This window comes from Ochotona curzoniae, unplaced genomic scaffold (assembly GCF_017591425.1).
Source record: "Ochotona curzoniae isolate NIBS_2020 unplaced genomic scaffold, NIBS_Ocur_1.0 contig_430, whole genome shotgun sequence".
In the NCBI taxonomy this organism is placed as follows: domain Eukaryota; kingdom Metazoa; phylum Chordata; class Mammalia; order Lagomorpha; family Ochotonidae; genus Ochotona; species Ochotona curzoniae.
Window position 1 is genome coordinate 4,809,212 of NW_024466219.1, and position 13,960 is coordinate 4,823,171.

At 46.6% G+C, this 13,960-nt stretch overlaps 1 protein-coding gene across 1 annotated transcript in view; it reads right to left on the reverse strand.

Annotated features, from left to right (window-relative positions):
* The window catches only part of BRINP3 (BMP/retinoic acid inducible neural specific 3), a 397,330-nt gene extending 392,888 nt beyond the window's left edge, over positions 1 to 4,442 (reverse strand). The window contains exon 1 of the mRNA XM_040985188.1: positions 4,365 to 4,442. The gene's annotated coding sequence lies outside the window, so the exon portion shown is untranslated. The remainder of the gene's footprint in view (positions 1 to 4,364) is intronic.
* Between the last annotated feature and the right edge of the window lie 9,518 nt (positions 4,443 to 13,960).

Sequence of the window (13,960 nt, forward strand, 5' to 3'; positions counted from 1 at the left end):
ACTTCAAAATTTAAAGAAAGGGAAATCTAGAAAACTGAAGCACAGACTGATAGCAAGCATCAACAAAACTGAAATGCTTGCTGTTGTGTTCTTGGAAGTTATAGAAACACACAAAGGAATTATCGTATAAAAAAAAGCCTGAATTTTTTTTAAAGACCACAGAAACCTAGGCACACAGCCAATGAAGGAAAATTCACATGCGCCCCCTCCCTGTTCCAATCCCCAATACAGAGACACACACACACACACACACACACACACACACACACAACACTTCTGAATGTCAATGGCTTCTTCCCACTTAGTTTTTCTTAGCAATAGATAGCAATCATTTTGCACAGAGGGAATCAAGTTTATAAAAATACACATTCCTATTATGTTTCTTAGTTTTCTGAGAAAATGGGATTACAGATCACTAGATTTTTAAAAAGAGATTCATCATTATATATTACCACGGCTGTCTCTTGGAAAACATCCTGGAAAACACCATAGATTAGATTTAAGGCAAAACCTTCTGTACTTATCCACAAATGGAGACATATATATATATATATATATACATATATATATATATTGCATAATTCTTACATGAAATTTAAGAGGAAAAAATGTCAAAGAATTGAGGAATTGGAATTCATCAATGAATTACTTTCTCCCGTGGGATAAAACATGATTTTGCATCCAACTAATAAATGTCATTTTAACAATTATATTCTTATTTTTTTCAAGATTTTATCAATGCATCTTCCAAGCCAAATAACTCAATAAAGAACCCAGGTCATCAAATAAAAGTTCTGGTTTAAAATGACGTCTCCCTTTTCCTCCCTTTCTGTCTGCCTTCACGAAGAGAGAGAAAGCTGAGAATCAACAACAGTTTCTAAAAACTTAGCAAAACAGTTGAAGAATTCCATTTGCTCCCCAAACACCCACAAGACTTTGAACTTTAGAGATTTGGGGCATTGTTCCCATATTTTTCCTCTTTTCTTTTGATCCCTCCACCCCACTCACCGCCCCAGCACAGTTTCCCAGCTGGTTCCTGCATTTGGGTCACTCAGAAGCCTGCCTTTGGGCCAGCTCTGCTGCTTTCATCCCAATGCACCCTCACGCCAGCTTTCTCGAGATGAAGACAGGAACACGAAAATGCACACACCACATCCCTCTGGAGTAGCCAAAATTACTCTGCTGTTTCAAGATGCCCTTCAAAGTTCCCCTACTGCCCGCTATGCAAAGGTCTGTGACCTCTGCGAAAGGCTCCAGCACCAGCACCTGTCCCCTGCCTGTCATCTTCCCGGTAGCTCAGTAGTCCAACACCCCACCAACTCTTCCTCTCCACTCAAGTTCTGGATTTTTGTTACACTGTGACACACATGTAGATGGATGTCTGCATGGTCCACATCGTTTAAATGAATGCACACAACGTATTTGAAGGCTTTCGACAGCTTCCTGAGTGTGCAGAAGTTGTGCATCACAGCAGGACCAGCGCGCGCGCGCACACACACACACACACACACACACCACAGGCTACCCAGGCCACAGGAGCAAACAAGGGAGGAGGGGATTATAGCAGGAAGGGTCAAACACAGGTTGCAAGGCTGTCAATCCAGCACAGACACTCAGACCTTACCTGCTCCCGTGCATGATGACAAACACATCTAAACAGCACACAACGGCAAAGATTCCAGGGACTCGGAACCATCTGCCTTCCTCCACGCTGCCGTGATAGTTTTACACCCGGGCGCCCTCTCCTTCGCTGACACACACTGACTGTCTCGGATCTTCCAGAGCGAGCCCCTGGGGCCTCAGGCACAGCCGCTGTCACAGAGCCCTCCCTGCAAACAGCCCAACATCTCCCACGACCGGAAGCGTGCGTGGAGCCTGGGAGGGGGACGCACAGCCCTCCCGCTGTGGGGCGATCAGAGCTGGCTCCGGAAAAGAGCGAAGAGCCTTAAACCTTAGGAGGCTGAACACAGCCAGCCCGGAGCTGCCCTGCTGCCAGCCGCCCCTTGGGGGCTAGGGGAGCCCCACCCTCGTGGCGGACCACTGAGCCCAGTTCTCTGGGGCCTCACTTTCCACCCCCACACCTTCAGGGAAAGGAAGGATTTTTTTTTTTTAATGAATAAAATCCGACTTTAAAGGGGGGTGGGGGGTGAGTGTAAGGGTAACTGCGTCCAGGCAGCAACCAGCCCTCACTCTTGGCTTTTAACTTGGCCCGACACCCAACTTGGAACCCAACTCTGCCCCCTCACCGCCCACCTACCCTGCACTCCAGGGAGGGGATGGAAAGGAGGGGGAGACAACAGTCAGCAACGCCTTCGGGAAACAACACCCCCCCACACACACACACACACGGGCTACCCAAGCCCACTGGGAAGTCCCTCAGAGAGCTGCCCTGCCTTCCCCTCCCTGAGACGAAACACCCCAGCAGGTGCTCCAGGACCCCCAGCGCTCCCACGTCAGCCCTCACCTACACAGGATCACGCGCGCAAGTTTGGTCCTCAGAAAGGTGGAAAGGGAGCAACCCGGGAGATGAAACCCACCCTCCCGTCTACACAGCCTGGCGTGTCTCACTCCCACCCACGCAGGGCTCTGGTCCTCCGCAAGGGGGGTGCGTGAGGAGTCTGCGGCGCGGCTCCAGGGCCCCGCACCTGCCCCTCCCGCCGGGGCCCGCGTGCTCCCGCGTGGCCGGGGTCCCAGCGTAGTCGCCTGTTGATTGCTCCCGGTAAAGCCGCTGCGGGCTGCAGGCTGCGGGCTGCCGGCTGCGGGGTGCCTCTTGGCGCTCCCGGGAGCTGCAGGTGCGAACGCAGCAGCCGCGCGAGCGAGCGCACCTACCTGGGAGCGAGCACTCGGGCCACACTCCAGGCTTGGACTCAGGCACCGAAAGTTGCTGTGCCCCCCTTTCCCCGCCCCTCGTCACCACCCCGCGCCCGGCAGCCTCCGGAGGTGGGTGCTGGGGTTGGAGAATGGCGGGAGCCCTCGCAGCTGCCCAGGAAGTCACCGGCGCGGATGGCACCGGCTCAGGAGGCTGGACGCCTGGTCTGGGGCGCGGTGGGGAGACTCGGGAGACCCGAACGCCCTTCTGGGGCGCCAAGGCCGGGAACGCTGGTGACTCCCGAGACCGGTGGGGGCGGGGATGGGTGACGCCGCAGTGGAGGACTTTTCTGTCTGGAAGCTTTACTGAAGGGGGGCTTTGAATGTGAAAGGGGGAGCTGTGCTTAGGTTGTAGCGACAGCCATCCCTTGAGGACCAGAGCTCTGCTACCTCACCTCCCCCCGCCCCCGAGAAGCTTTTTTGGGGGGAAGAAGGCTTCACAATGGGTCCTCACCTCCCTGCAGCCCGGAGCTGGGACGGGCCGGCGATGTGGGGGTGCTGGGGCAGAAGACCCCAGGGTTCGGCCCCGCGCGGGCTAGGCGCGCTGGGTACCGCCTGCTGCCCGCCCAGGTGAAGTCAGAGCGCGGCTGCAAGGCGGACGGCTGCGCCCACGGGGCTGTCCACTCGCGCCGCCCACGGGAGCGAGTCACAGCCCGAGACCCTGACCCGGGGCGGGCGGCCCTGCCGAGGGGGCACGCCGCCTCTTCCTGCCAAGGCTGCTTCTCTCTGGGCACCCGGCGGCTCTGCCTGCGGGCCGCCAGCCGCGCCTGCCCACCGGGGAGCCAGGGATGCTCCGCCTCGACCGAATGCCGCCCGGAAAGGACGCGTCCCTCTAGGATGCGGGGCAGGGTGACGGCGTCAAATAAAGAAACGGTAAAGGTGCCCTCCAAACTCACGCCCCTCTCTCTGGCCACGCTGGGGCATCTCCGTGTGCAGGTGCTGCCGACCCGGGCAAAAAGCACTTTTTCAAAGTCCTGTCCGAATCACGCAACCCTTGAAGCACGCATCGGCTGGACTACCCGCTCCCATCCAAGCCCAGGGAACTTCTCCGCATCCCGAGATCCACCAAGGAATCCAAAAATTTTAGAGTCTGTCTGTCTGTCTCTCTCTCTCTCTCTCTCTCTCTCTCTCTCTCTCTCACACACACACACACACACACACACACGCGTTATGGAATTTGACCTTTCCAATGGCATCCGAGCATGTACCCAGAAGAGTTCATTCTTCCGAGGAGCTAAGTCCCGTCCCTGGAACCTGATACAGAAATACTGAATGAAACTGCAAAGAATGCAAAGAGAAGAAAGACGATTCATCATGTGGGGGAAGCCGAGCTTGGTAACCGCGGGGACACTCGGTGGACCAGGAGTGCCGAACGGGCAGAGATGGTGGAGTTCTGAAAGTAACCTAAAGGGTTTTAGAAAAAGATTTATAAAAAAAAACCAGAAAGCGTATAAAAGCACCCACAGTTCAATTCTAAAAGCAGAAAGAGAACTCACCAGAGGACACCTCAGGAGGCAAGATGACTGTGAGCAAAACACATCCAGGATGCGCACGGGCCCTCCATGGTCCTCCCAGCCGGGGCTCAGGGGGCTGCACAGCGCCGGGACCCGGCAGGGAGCAGCGCTTCCTGCTGCACGGAGAGCCGCGGACGCGCGCGGAGAAGCCGAATGCGGAAGGACTGGGTAGGGTTTGTGATTTTTTCTTTCGGGGTGGGGGCAGGGAGTTTGTTGGCGGTGACCCCTAGGCGGCCAGAGTGGGAATTCGAGACCGAAGGTCGCCCTACAGCAGGGCAAGACGGAAATGAGGGGCGAGCGGGAGCCGCACAGCCTGCAAGCCGCCTGCGAGCGGGGAAGGACGCGCGCCACAGCCCGGGGAGCTGAGCGGCCCCGCGCGCCCGGCTGCGGCCGCCGTGACGCGGGGCGTCGGCGCGCAGCGGCCAATGAGCGCGCGAGGGGGCGCTGTGAGGCGGCCGCCCGGCTCGGCCGGGGCATGCTGAGGCGACTGAGGGGCTGAGGGGGCTGAGGGGCTGAGGGGACGGGGGTGTGAGGGGGCTGAGGCGACTGAGGGGCTGAGGGGACGGGGGTGTGGGGGCTGAGGCGGCTGAGGGGGCTGAGGCGACTGAGGGTCTGAGGGGGCGGAGGGTCTGAGGGTCTGAGGGTCTGAGGGGGCTGAGGGGACTGAGGGTATGAGGGGACGGGAGTGTGAAGGGTCTGAGGGGTCTGAGGGTCTGAGGGGGCGGAGGGTGTGGGGGGGGCTGAGGCGACTGAGGGGCTGAGGGTCCGGGTGTGTGAGGCGGCTAAGGGTCTGAGGGGTCCGAGGGTCTGAGGGGGCTGGGTGGCTGAGGCGGCTGAGGGTCCTGGGGGCTGAAGGTCTGAGGCGTCCGAGGAGACTGAGGGTCTGAGGAGACTAAGGCTCTAAGGGGGCGAGGGGTTCTGGAGCGGCTAAGGGTCTGAGGCGACTGAGGGGCTGGGTGGCTGGGGGGACTGAGGCGGCTGAGGGGCTGAGGGGCTGAGGGGCTGAGGCGGCTGAGGATCCCGCCCGGAGGGCCCCAGGACTCCCCTGCAGCGGCCGGAAGCCCCGCGCACCCGCCGCTGGGCCCGCCACGGCGCGGTCGGCGGCTGACAGCCGGGCTGGAGGCGGCGGGCGCGGGTCCCCTGCCCGCGCCGGCGCCACGCGCGACCTCGGGCGGCTGGCGAGCGGGAACCGCCGGCCTGCGCGGGAGGGAGCGGCCGCGCCGGGGAAGGTCCGCAGGTCGCCCTCGGGGAGCAAGTGCGCCTCGTGTGTCGCCCAGCCTTGGGGACTGCGTCTCCTGAAGGAGTGAGACCCAGGCGCCTGGTGGCCACAGTGACCCAGCCGGGCCCAGGGGCGCGCGAGGTCGGCAATGTTTCCTGTTCTGCGACTGAGGAGACTTGGCCTGGTGCTCTCTGCGCTCGTCTTCCCGCTCCCCCGTGCAGGTCCTGGGCAGGGTCGGTGCAAAAGCACCTCTGCTCGCCTGGCACGTAGGTGCTGGGGAAGGCGCCACGTGAACTCCTCGAGGTCCCCCTAACTGGCCCAAGGAGGGGAAAGACACAGCCTTGAAGTCTGCCTGAGCATCTGCTAACACTACTCCCTTTGAAGATCGAGTTTGGGGGCAGTGGGTTTTCATATGTCTTGGCCATGCCTAAACAAGACTTTCTGAAAACAGAACATGGATGGTTTTGCAGAACAGTTCAAAGCTGGGAACTTCCTAGGAAATATGTGCCTTGTTGCAGTGCATGTGGGGGAAACAGGTGAGGAGCATCCGGAAGGCCCCTGTGCACATGTAGAAGTGTCATTGCCAGGATGGTTGGGCCCGGCAGAATCCTGGTTCCCCAGGTGAGGAGGGAGCACGTGGAGGCCTGGGTGCAAGCCCAGAACTCCAGCCGTGCCTGGATCAGCAGGTCACCTAGCTGCCAGGCGTGCACATGGCGTGATCTGTATGATCTCTCCAAGTTGCCCACGGTAAGGAAACATTATATAGCATTATATAGCATTGTGACTGTGTGTGTGTGTATATATATATATATATACACACATACATACATACATATATATTTCTCTATTGGCAATCTTGCCATAATAACATATCCTCAAATTTTAAATAAGATGTTTGATGAAAAATTTACTCCTGTATCAAGCAAGATGATCTTAACCCCATTGAAAGTTCGTAATGCCAAAATTTCACTGATGAGTTAACTTGGTTTTTGATCACCAATACTGCAGGAAAAAGGGTTGTAAAGTCCCCGAGGAGACCAGACATAAGCACGTGGCAGATTACAAGTGCGCTCAGAAAAAGGCTGGTGTCCGGGTATCCGTGGCTCTGGTGCTGTGATATAGTCGCCAAGGGAACATATTCAGCGAAAACTTGTTTGCGTGGTGCTTTTAGCGTGGTGCTGGAGCCAGTTTTAACTCAGTTGTCTCTCCCTTTACTCAATGCGTGCTTCTGCCTGTGCCACTGCTTTAGGGGGAGCTTGGGGAGTGCTTAGGATGACCTGAAGTGCACTTGAAGATGTGTGGCCTCCACTGCAGTCATTACCAGTGTTGGTTTTTAGGAAGGATACCTTTCATGGAAGACCTAGACTGCTTATCTAATTGACTATTCAAGGAATTAATTGAGTGAGAATCCACCGGAAAAATTAGGAAACTATGACATTGAGGACTGGTGAGGCCTGGTTAACACATTAAGCCTACGCCTGCAATGCAGCCATGCATAGAAGTGCTGGTTTGAAATCTGGCTGCTCCATTTCTGATCCAGCTCCCTGCGGATGAGTCTGGAAGGCAGTGGAGGGTAGCCCACATACTTGAATTCCTGCCACACACAGGAGAGACCTGGAAGACCCGCTGGGCTTCTTGCTGCAGTCATTTTGGAGAGTGACGAAAGGATAGATTTCTCTCTCTCTCTCTTTCTCCCCCCACCCAACCCTCTTTTCCTCTCTGTAACTTTCAAATAGATGAAGAAAAAAATATAAAAAAAGAAAAGTAGAATATTTAGGTTTTAATTTTACCTGTGAAATAAGTATGAGGTTGCTCTTCTTAACTGTGTGAAAAAGACAGGCTAAGTGAAACATTAATTTTCTGACCATAGTTCCTTTCCTTTGATTAGTTTATAGCATTTAAAGTTTATCAAAGAATTTAGATATTTAAGCTTAATATGAAATCATGATTATATTTGACGAACCTCAAAATATAGGTGTAAACTTTTATCTCCCGGATGACGCCTACCTTCACAAAGCATCTGTTTTTACTAACCCTGTTCCCAAATGTTAGCGATTTTAGTTTATTTATTTTTTGATAATGAATGGTTTATTGACTAGCCTATATAAAGGTCTAGTTAGGACATTTGTACAGTTCGCATTCTGGTGTTCTCTTACATGACTATTTGAGTACAGACCTATTAACCTATAAGAATTTCTCATCCAATAGTAGTGTTCAAATTATGTTATGGAAATTGTGAAGCAATTTACTTCGAAGCAAAATATACTCTTTAGGGAGCTTTAAATTGCTGTGGTTTCTTAATATAAATATAATATAGATTTAGACTTCTTTATATGCCAGAGGGTCATACATGACACATATGTTTATGCACATATGATTATCATTTAAGTACTTGCTGGGATTTATTCATGTCAGCTTATGTGTTAAACTTTCAGAGTTTTATTTTTCAAAGTACTTAAAGTTTTTTACATATATGTATGTGCACAGTTATCATCATATCTTTATAAATGAAGTACACTGATCTTGGCCAATGTATTGAAATCTCAAGAAAAAAAGTTGAAATTTTAGGAGATAGCATCACTCTCTCAAGTACTTTTTGTCCAAACATCCAATTCCCTAGATTGTTTTCCCCTATGCAGTATAAGCTGTTCCAGCCACTACCAAAAGCATCTTCTATCCCATCACCTCTCTTCTTTTAAAATAAAAAAGAGAGAGAAAGTGCTGTTTAAGGAAGAAAGCTGTCATAACATGATAAAACATTTAATTAGTTCCTAACATACTCCGAAACTAAACACACGGTGAAAGTTGCAGACATGTAAGACAGTGGTTTGTGATGGTCACATGGAAACAACATGCATGCTCATGTTCCAAGAAGAAATCTAACACTGGGAGAATTGTTGAAGGCTTTTTAGCCACTAGGAGTGGTTGGTAGTTGGAATGAATCAATGATCAATATACTGTTGTCTGTATCAACCTTTGAGGATTCCACACAAAATGTTTTTGTTTTTTTGGGAAGCAAATAGAAAAAGGAAATGCCAACATTAAAATTAATTTGGCAGTTACCACATATGGCTTTTAAAGGACAAGAATGGAATGGAATCTAAATATTTTTAAATACCTACAGTATGCATTTATAAAGTTGTTTTGCACTATTCTGAAATATTAGTGCATTATCGAAGCACTAAGTCATTTTTGGAATAATTTCTGGAAGCATCCAGTAGGTAACAGTTGTATGTTTTGAATCATCAATAATAAATACTTCTATGCAAGTAATAGAATATGTAGTTCAACTTGTCTCGAAATACAGGCTGTTGATTCCTAGGTCCATGTAGAGGCCATTGTTGTGTTTATTTAAAAGACAGATGTTTTTTAATTTTTAAACACTTTTATTTGGAAAACAGAAGACAGAGTATCCTTTGGCTGCTGCTTCCAGATACCAAGCCAAGCAGAAGCTTGGAACAAGCATGGAACAAGCCAAGCAGAAGCCAGGAGCTCAGAACTTAATCCCTTTGTAAGATGCAGATGAGAGGGATCTAAGCGCTTGAGTCATCACTTGCTGACATCACAGGATGCTGACTTACAAATGGAGCCAGTATACCTGCCCCTACTGTCCCCAGTGCAAACATCATAAGACACTGGACTTAGAAATGGAGCAAGGATTCACACCAGGCACTCTGAATTGAACGTGGGTGTTCCAAGTGGAATCTTAAACACCACACCAAATGTCTGTCCCTGTTTACTGGATCAAATATTTCACCACATTACCCCCCATTTGGAATTCTTACATAATGCATTTAACTTTATTCAAAGTTTTATTAAATTATTCAATCATCCAAAAACATTCAGAATACATGATATATATTTGATTAATCTAATCAAGCCATGCTAAAATGATCATTTGAACAGGTATCATACTTTTATAAATACCTTTCTGTCCATTGTGCTAATTGAGTCCTTTCACCAAGTTGCAAAGCAAGCAGGAACCTTGCTTGACACAGAAGTGTTCTAAGGAAAGTGAAAGCACAATTATTACATGTCTGTTCCTGGGGAGGGCTTGCTTTCTGATTTGCACACTGCTGCCTTTTGTTTAACTGTGAAAATGCAAGGCCTTTCCCAGGTTGTTTTTTTGTTTTGTTTTATTTTTCTTTTTTTAGAGTTGTATATTTTTATTGCAAAGGTCGATATATAGAGAGAGGAAGAGAGACAGGGAGGAAGATCTTCCATCCAATAATTCACTCCCCAAGTGACCACAACGGCTGGCTTTTTAAGATTTGTTTATTTTTATTGCAAAGTCCGAAATATATAGAGAGAGGAAGAGAGACAGGGAGGAAGATCTTCCATCCAATGATTCACTCCCCAAGTGACCACAACAGTTGGAGCTGCACCAATCTAAAGCCAGGAACCAGAGCTCTTTCAGATCTCTCACATGGGTGCAGGGTCCCAAGGCTTTGAGCCATCCTCAACTGCTTTCCCAGGCCACAAGCAGGGAGCTGGATGGAAAGCTGGGCTGCTGGGATTGAACCAACACTCATATGGGATCCTGGCGCATTCAAGGAAAGGACTTTAGCTGATAGGCCACTGTGCCAGGTTCTAGGCTTTTAAAAGTAAAGGAAAATAATGCTACCCCTTCCTATGAGTGCTAACCTCATCATCAGTTTCTTACCCTCATGATATCTGAACCCACATCCCTTGGTGCCAGTCTCCAAATCACATCAAAATGGGGCTAATTTCAGACAGCCCATTAAAAAAAAAAAAGAAAATAAATTAACATGAGTTCTTTCCTTGCACCAATTTGTACTGCATTCTCTATTGAAGGAAAAAAGAGGTACCTGGAAATATCAAGTCATTTTAATTAATTTGTTAATTTTGTTAAATCATAAGTATAACCATCTATCAACTGCTTGAAAATAAAATATATGAATATGAAATATCTATAATATAAGCTGAATTGTCAAAAGCAACCATTTATACACCATTTTGCTATCCACTGTTTGTAAAATCAAGATTTTGAGCACTAAGAAAATGATTTTCTTAATTTTCTTATTTTTCTGTGCCACAAAAATCTATTTGTGTAGTAAATAAAATATATTCTTTGGGACAGTGGATATTTGAATTTGTGCATATTAACTGGCACATGTCTAGTTGCCCAGTTTTTGAAGTAATTTCCAAAAATAATAAATTTGATTTTATTCATGGAACTGAGAAGCTCTAATATTTTTGAAATACTCTCTTAATCTGGCTTTCAATTATTTACAATGGCTGTGACCAGAGGACCAATGGAACTGCTAAGATCAAATTTCCCTAAAATATTCTTTTATAACTGGCTTTCAATGATTAATCGCTAGGGCAACAAGAGGACCAATGACCCCCAAATTATACAAAACTTAACCTACACTATCCATGACTACTTTCCCTCTTATGGCAAGAAGAACTTTGACATGTCATCAGTATGAACTTTGAGATGTGCAGATTATACTAAGGGTTGCATTGGCTAAAATTATTGAGAGAAGACGGTAAGTCAAGAAGACCCCCTAAATAAGGCAGTAGCTAGAATCTGGAAAGAGAAGGAAACAGATTTTTCCCTGGATATTCTAGGATGATTGAAGCACTGATGATCCGTTCCAAGATTCTGTTCCCCAGATCTGTAAGTAGATCAATTTGTGCTTCTTTAAGATGCTATTTTATTTGGCAATTTGTAATAGCAACAATAGAAAACCAAAAAGGTTGGTCTCAAAGAGAACTGAGAAGTAAATAGTATGTACACCCCATCTCTAGGAAATTTAAGACTAACAGGAAACTCTTAATTCATAACCATTCACTGAAAAACCACTTTCTTTCATTAGTGAAGAACCAAGTGGAGTCTTCTAATTTGGTTTCACAGACAGTGAATAGGAATTAGGATAGGGATGATTAGGTATAGCACCAATTTCTGGAAATAAATGAATTAACTAATGGTATGTAGCATCACATAATGTTATCAATTTAGGAAATGTAATGTGGCATACAAATTTACATTGAGGTATATCTTTGTACAAGTACAACACATATTGACGAAGGTGTGAGACTTGCATAATATACGTTAAATGTGAAGATTATGTAAAAGTACTATCCTTACTATGAAAAAAAGATACTCAAAACAATAAGATACACTGCTGAAATTGGTGAAAATTAGCACAATGATAAAAGAAATTTGAGAACTAAAGGGATTCCACCAAAAAATTGACTGACACCGAGTAAGATTTTTAATTTCATGGAAACTGTAATATGAAGCAATCTGATCTCTTTCTCCTTGCATTTTGCATGGTATTGCAATCAGGAAAAGAGAGTGAACATTTACTTAATTATAATGCATCACTAAATTTATCATCTCATGAACTCCAAAGGCCTTTCGCCTTCTAAAAGAAAATAAAGAGAAAATAGGATACTTGATTGCCAGTACTCTTGGAATCCCTACATCTTGCTAATGCCTGCACTTTCTGCTCAGAGATATGCATGTAGGAGGCTGAAAAACAACCCTTTACACTGATCATGGGGAACATATGCATTTATAGACAAAAGTAATTTTAATGACTCTTATAAAATAATTTATATTTATGAAGGCAGAAAATCTAAAAGTAAATTTTACCATTATTGAATATTCAGCAATCATTTAGTGATAGTGTTTTATCGAAGAAGCAAGATTTTCAATGTTATAACAATATAAACATAAATAAGTTTCAGTCTTTGTGTCTTACATGAAGAATAAGGAGAATATACTGATAAATATAAAAAATTCTTTTTCACTCCATTCTGTATTTCATTCATACCATCGATCACCTTCTTATTAGAAAAAAAATAAATATATTGATTGACATGTATATGCCAAGTACTTTCTAGAATAATGTGTTGAGTAAGACAGCTAAGGGTATGGGCCCTAAGTAGCTTATAAATAAAAGACAGAAAAAAAAAAAAACCACACACACAAACATGATAAACCTGGAGTTGTCTTTATCCCAGCCAGAGTTCCCCACAATAATGCATGCAATATACTCATTGGTATGTATTACTTCTCCTCTGTAAGGTCAACCTATAGGCTGCCATTTTTGGCAGGAGGAAATTTCAAGAGTTGAAGAAGCAGCAGATAAGTAGGGTTAATGTTTTTTGTCCATTTATGTGGAACAGTGTGATTATTAACTCCTAATTAGGTACTGGAAAATGAAACTTAATTCTCTGCTTATGCAAGGTTCAGCAGTGTCAGAAAGAACGGCTATGGTAATCAAAGCCATACTAGCTCAAGAACACAGTAACCTTTTTGTCTCTTGGCCCAGCTCTCCATTAAATATCTGTATGTTCTCCAAGCATTTGTGAAAAGCAAAAATATCGACCTTGGAAGATTACTTTTTGTGGACCAGGTCTGTAACTTCTCCAGTCTCCCTTTCCTGTTCCACTGGGGAGAACATGTCCTGATGGCCACATTTGTTTCTTCAGCAACATGGAATCACATTTTGTGTCTGAGAAGCAAAAGAAGACACTGATGGCATTATGTTGGCTGCATTGACAGTCTCAGTTACAAACAGCCTTGTGTACCACATCAGATTGTTCATTAAGCATCAGCAGAGAGACTCAGGTGTGCTTGCACGAAGGAATTAAATCTGGAAGTCAGCTAAGTGATGCCTTGCCGGGTAATAGGAAGAACCCAGTCCTTGTCAACACATTGGCCCTGGCAATAGCTGATGCTTTATAAATTTGTTAAGTAACTGAGTATCCAATATTGCTGAATGTTCTCTTGAAATGTTCCAATGTCCAAACTTAGTATTCAACTTGATAACCACATTAAAAATTTGCTTCTAGATGGACCTAACACTTTTACAACAATTATTTCCAACTGCAGTGCCTGGGGCCAGGCCAAGCGGAAGTCAAGAGCCAGGAGCTTCATTCAGGTTTGCACTTGGGTACAGGATCCCCCCAGCACTTAGGCCATATACCGTTGTTTTCCCAAGAGAGTTAGAAGTTGGTTTGCAAATGAAGTAGCCGTTACACAAACAGGTGCTCACACGAGATGCAGGTGTGGCAGCTGCAGATTATCTCACTATACCATAATGCTGACCCTTTTTTATACTTTCATCATCTGATTCACCAATCACATTGTCTTCTATCCACCCAAATGAACAAACACACAAAAAAGTTCAAGTTTATTCCTAACTTTCCTAAACTAGCAGTGACTGTAATGTTCTTCAACAGATAAACTATCATACCACTGCATGTCACATTTCTCAGTGAATTGGAGAATTGTTCTATTAGGTTAGACTGGTCAGAGGAAAGGGAATATATATACCACAATAGTTGAGATGAATAAAAAGAATAAGTTCTGATATTTTAT